The sequence below is a fragment of the Schistocerca americana genome, chromosome 7, assembly GCF_021461395.2.
Source record: "Schistocerca americana isolate TAMUIC-IGC-003095 chromosome 7, iqSchAmer2.1, whole genome shotgun sequence".
Classification (NCBI taxonomy): domain Eukaryota; kingdom Metazoa; phylum Arthropoda; class Insecta; order Orthoptera; family Acrididae; genus Schistocerca; species Schistocerca americana.
In genome coordinates this window covers 435,630,649-435,636,660 of record NC_060125.1, presented here as the reverse complement: position 1 = coordinate 435,636,660, position 6,012 = coordinate 435,630,649, and the positions used below count along the sequence as shown (strand labels likewise).

The following is a 6,012-nucleotide window of genomic DNA, read 5'->3' as shown; positions in this document are numbered from 1 at the left end:
CGCCTGCATTGTGGAGGCAATCAGGTGCATCCGTTTTTCGTCGGAAAAAATCCTTTATTTTGTTTTGACTAAAGAAAGATGTCTGGATACCATTTCTCTTTAGAATTCTTCTTATGCGGCCAGTGACCCCAGAAACGAACAGTAACCTAACGGAGAGAGAAGCGGTTCCTCGTCATTCTTATTAGCATGATTAATATTCCGCCTAAGAGCCCTGTTGATTGAACAACTATCATAGCCATCTGCCTTCAATATCCTCTTTAAAAAATTCAACTCCGATTCCAAGTTGTCATCATCGCCGATGCGGAAGGCACGTGAAGACAGTGTGTTGAGCACTGCTTGCTTCTGGGCTGGGTGGAGATGTGCGATGTGGCATCTAAATACCTGTTTGTGTTAGTCGGCTTTCTGTACACTCTGTGATCTAGAGTGTTATCAGGTCTTTCTTTAGTGAAAACAAAATAAAACATTTTTTCCAACGGAAAACGGACGTACCTGATTGCTTCCACAATGCAGGCGTCTATCAAGTGACATGTGGCTGCGGCAAAGTGTATAAAGGCGAAACGGGAAGAATTGTTAAAGAACGCATTAAGGAACACGAACGGCATATGCGGATAAAACAAAGTGTAAAATAGGCAGTAGTGGATCATCATGAGAACAGAGAACTGTGGCTAAGCCATCGATTTTAATAAGGCACGTGTGATGGCCAAGGAAACAAATATTTAGAGAAGAAAGGTCCGAGAAGCGGTTGCAATTTCCAAGAATGCATGTAATTTCAATAGAGAGGATGGCTATAGATTTCCGGCATCGTCGCTCCCCGACATCAAAGAAGTGAATATGCGGCCGCAGCATGCGAGCGACATAAACAACACGCTGTAAGTCACCTCGGCGGACAAAAATATTTTGGGTAAACATTCCCCTCTCCCGCTCTGTCTGTTTCGCATATAGCCAATGATTACGGCCAATAAGTAGCAGTAGGAGGAATTTCAACCAATAACCCTTATCCAGCGTAAGTGAGTAATAGTACCTTTCTATCCAATGGCGATGGGCCACCAATAGTATCCATAAGAGCTTTGCAAATAGTGCCCCTTCTTCTGCATAAGTGCGGGAATATTAGCCTATGACGATGGCCCGCCAATAGTAGCCATACAATTTTAACCAATTCTCCCACTTCTCCAGCACAAACGCGGGAAAACTCCCTTTTATAAGAGAAAGCGACACTAGTCTCTGACAGTGTTCTAGCAACAGTGGACACCGGAAGATCCTGAAGGAGATCCCAGTAGAGGGGTCGAAACGTCGATTATTTTAGAGGAAATGTGACGTGGCCCAACAACCCAGAAGATTTTAACTTTGCTGATCATTACTTGGTAGGTTAGAGAAGGTGAGCCGGATGATTGCATTCTCACTGTGCGGCGCGTCGAAGAACTGATTATTTTTTGTTGGCTCTTCTAGTAGTTTCGTAGGACTATTATAACCATGACCATTCGAGGTTTGGGCATAGGATAATTTCTTGTTTTATTCGGTCTTGCATTTCCCGTGGCCAGTATATTCCGAGAATATACTTTGAATACTTGGAATGGTCGGAAGTTTGCCACTACCCCGGGCATTTTCACGGCTGCTGGATCTTCAATATCGCCGTACATAATTTCCAGTTTTGCCTCTAGTGACCATGATCCCGGTAAAGAGTGGCAAACTGAGACAGCCAAACTTTCGATTGGAGCGGACTTCCGTTTCCCCGAAAATTATGGATTTTAGCACTGACAGGAATTGTATATAACCGAAGTCCAGTCCTGTCCTTGTGCTCGCGCTAAGCTTTCAGTCACACATCCTATTCTGCCCTACGTGTCCAAATACCTCTGCTTGGTTGTACTGACCGACCCCAACTGTGAGTTCCTCTGGTATTTCAGATCCGCAATGCATGCCGTAAGTGGGCTGTAACTGTGCAAGAGATCGGTGTCATTGGCATAGCGCTTGTGCTATGATACGCTTCCTCTTTCTGACCCCACACACGGCGAGCCGGTGACACGATTCACTCTGCCACTCCAGTAGGATCCGAGTGCAAAGCGCCTCTCTGTACTGCTTATTCTGTTTGAAAGACGCGTTCTTCTATTCTCTGTAATTTCTGTGAGGTGCCCGCAGCATGTTCTTCTACACTCGTTACTCTCTGTGAGGTACCGCAACATGCTCTCGTCTCTGCGTTTTGAGGGATTCAGTTGCAAACACATTAATGCTTAAAGTTCGCTTCGGTAACCTGGCACTGTTATTTGCCGTTACGGCGGTTCTTTTGGTGACTGCCACTTCCATCCTAGCTAAGCCAGCCTTCCTCTTCTCTGCTAACGAAATCTACGTATAATGAAATAATTAAATCAAGACCATAAACTGTCGACAGACGTTGATATACATAAAGGAGGACAGTTGAATGTGTGTGCCCCGACCGGGACTCGAACCCGGGATCTCCTGCTTACATGGCAGACGCTCTATCCATCTGAGCCACCAAGGGTACAGAGGATAGTGCGACTGCAGGGATTTATCCATGGCACGCTCCCCGTGAGACTCACATTTCCAACTTAATGTCAACACACTACATTCGTAGTGCCCCTGGCCATTACACTCATTACTCGCGGCTGACAATCTTACCGAGTCCCGTAAGAGTTGGGGCAATGCGTGTGCATCCAGCACAGAAGGAGGTCAATGGCCAGTTAGATTTAACTGTATGAAGATGGTATCTGTTCTTTCTCGCTGCTTCTTATATTTCTCCAAAAATCTGGAATAGTAAATTCGACACCTGCTAGCCTCGGGAGCACCGATTGGTGACACGAAACACGAGTCCCGTGCGCTGCTACATCGTATTGGCAAGATTGGCCTTTTGTTGCTTCCGTCTGCTTGTTCTCCCATAATGTTCCGTTCACTTCTACGCTTGTAACCAGATACTGAATCGTAACTCACGTCAGTGTTTCTATCATCCTGTTCCGAGGGAATGTGAACTAGCTCATCTGGTGACCCATTTTCGTTCATAACTTGTGTTCTGTCCATCACACTACACCTTCCGGACTGAATCCCATTACGTCTCATCCTAGCATCACTTTGCGTTAACATTCACGTGAATAGGCAACAAACCAAAACATGCAGCGCACAACGTTTGGAAAAAATTTTAAAATTTATGTTACGCTTCCTAGTCTCCCAATAAAACTTTTCACATCAATTTGCATTATCAAAACCACATCCACATGAAAAAAAATCCACAGCTAAATAACGAGGACAACACAGTAAATTCGTGCCAGCTTTATATACTAAGGTGGAATTAAGTGTAGGGAGAGGAAAAACTGAACTTTAGTAAATGCTGACTGCCTCTCAGAGACAACCTGGAATAACCCTGGGCACGGGTCACCTTATTATTCGCGGTGCCGGGGTTGAGTTGTGGACATGTCACCCAAATTCGTTAAGGAATTTCGTATTAGTTAGGCTAAAACACCCAACCCCCCCCCCCTCTCCCCCCTTTAACTGCTACAGTTACTAACCTGCAACAGACAGTTCGTGGAGGAAACTATTATATGGCCTTGTTTGTGGTTAGTTTAAGAGTTGCACCTTCGACATAATTCTAATTCTGTTTATAGTAATTTGATAGCTGATCACTCATATCTGGCAAAGGGCCCTGATAATAAATATGTCATTCAGCTACTGAAGAATAGAAAGATTTTGGTATCAGAAAGTGATTTATTGGAAGAATTCCTAAAATATTACCAGACAAAAATATTGAGTGGAATATAAATAAGAACAATGGAACTTGGTTAATGAGATGTTGGCTGAATACGCGTACATGAGTAGTATCAACTACCACATTACAGAGTCCTACAAAGTTTGTGAGTGAGAGTATGCATTACCAGGTTATCACTATTACGAACAATTCTGATCCGGACTAGGAGCCCTTGATACAGATCACATATGTGTGTATGGCGACAAGGGGTCAAATTAATTAGACTACGGCGCCGGTGCTGCTAATACATTCCATCTACAAGACTGTTGGCACCCCGACAGCTCGGAGCACGGGGATGATGTTGCAGCTGCTGAACTTTATTAAATGCTGACTGCCTCCCAGAGGCAACCAGGAAAGACCCGTGCATAAAGACCCGACCGAAACGATAGAAAAATCCGACTGTTGTCACCAAGTGGTAACAGACATGTTCTGCTAAGACTTCCGTTGCAAGCCGGCCGAAGTGGCAGTGCGGATAAAGGCACTGCAGTCTGGAACCGCAAGACCGCTACGGTCGAAGGTTCGAATCCTGCCTCGGGCATGGATGTTTGTGATGTTCTTAGGTTAGTTAGGTTTAACTAGTTCTAAGTTCTAGGGGACTAATGACCTCAGCAGTTGAGTCCCATAGTGCTCAGAGCCATTTGAACCATTTGAACTTCCGTTGCAGTAATACTTCTGATTCTTGCTATCACCTTCACTCTGGCTGACCGGAAGTGAAGAACAGTAACGTTTACTCTAGCAGTCCAAAAGCGAAACACGACTGATCTCTCTGGCCATCCAGAAACGAATCACCGAACCTGTCATTTCGCCTTCACACCGACAGGTTAACGCCTTGTACCCGCCCCACAGAAAAGTCTCCAATCGAGGGACGAAACAAACAACTACCAATCATACTCTTAGATTCTACCACTCCTTTCCCCTCCAGACCATTACAACAAATTTTCCTCTCATCACGGGTCGTCCTGCCAAATCTGCAGAGTGCTTTTATGCATCAGAAGACGTCATTTCGGTTGACCAATCGGATGGCATTTTTCGGTCTATGTGCGGGGAAGTATAGGCCTGAAACTGAACCTGGCCACTGGACGGCAGTGGTCTACGTGGGCGCCAACTGTCGAACAACCCTGGACGCAGATACTAAAGATTCTCCGGACCGACGCAGTTCTTAAAAAATTCTCCTCACCGACAATGCAGCCGTTCGGCGTCGTGTGGTAGGCGAGCGGCGGGCCCCAGTGCACCAGTACGATTTGCAAGGCGCTGGTCCAAATACTGCCCACGTCGGAGACAACCTGCTGGCCACGCGAGGAAAAGGCGAAAACGCCAGGCACCCCCTGTGCGTCGGCTAGCGGGCCGTACTCTGCTCTTGTGACTCAGGCAGCCATGCCGCCCGCCACACGTGATCTCACGTCTAATAAACTGCGACAGCCCCGTCACCCATTTACTGTCTAAAGAAAAACAAAGGTCTCAGTACAGATATCGCTACTCTGCTGATGACCTTAATTTGCTTTCACCACTGGCGAACTTAACAAGAAACATTTGAATCAGTGCAAAAAGTGCTGTGGGACAAGCCACGGGAGCTCAGCGTCTTTTAACGATACCACAGTGGTGCCTAATCTCCGTTACATCCTTCATACTAAACTTGCAGATAGACGTAAGAAACTTTAGAGTGCCAATGTCACGATTTCACTTCAATCATGAGAGAGTACGGCTATATCCCTACTGCCTCAACGTTGCCTCATATTCTTCAAGTGTGTGTGGCCGTGAGGAGGATGTTAATAACATTTTCTTCAGTTGCCACAGACGGTTTCAAGAAACTAAAGAACTATTGCAGCATCTGAAGACCTCTGGAAAAGGCTTGCCCACCAACATTAAAAATTAAAACCCTTTTAGCAACAGAAGACACAAAAGTCTTCAAAGCTCCACACCATTTAATAACAGAGGGTGAGATAAGGATACGGAAACAGAGAATTTTTTTACATTGTGGTGCATTAATTATGTTAATTTACTTAAATAGTTTAAATAAGTTCAGTTTAAGTCGCTGTTGTTTTTATCGTCTTCGGCTGGCTGAATGGGTGATATCCAAAACCCATTAATAAATTTAAAAAAAGCTTAATCTCTTTGTTAGTCACAATGGTCCACTAAAAGCGAATTCACAAAGCAGTAATTTGGATTCACGTCCAATGACATGAAAGCTAGCCATCCATACACAGTTTTAAATTGTTTGAAATTTCTTGTTTTCATTTTTTTATATAATCCCTACCAAATTAATA

The 6,012-nt window shown here is 44.8% G+C and overlaps 1 non-coding gene across 1 annotated transcript; it reads right to left on the bottom strand.

The window, feature by feature from the left end:
* Positions 1 to 2,420: 2,420 nt before the first annotated feature.
* Positions 2,421 to 2,494, bottom strand: Trnat-ugu. The gene has a single exon. It is a non-coding gene; the product is annotated as a tRNA-Thr (tRNA).
* Between the last annotated feature and the right edge of the window lie 3,518 nt (positions 2,495 to 6,012).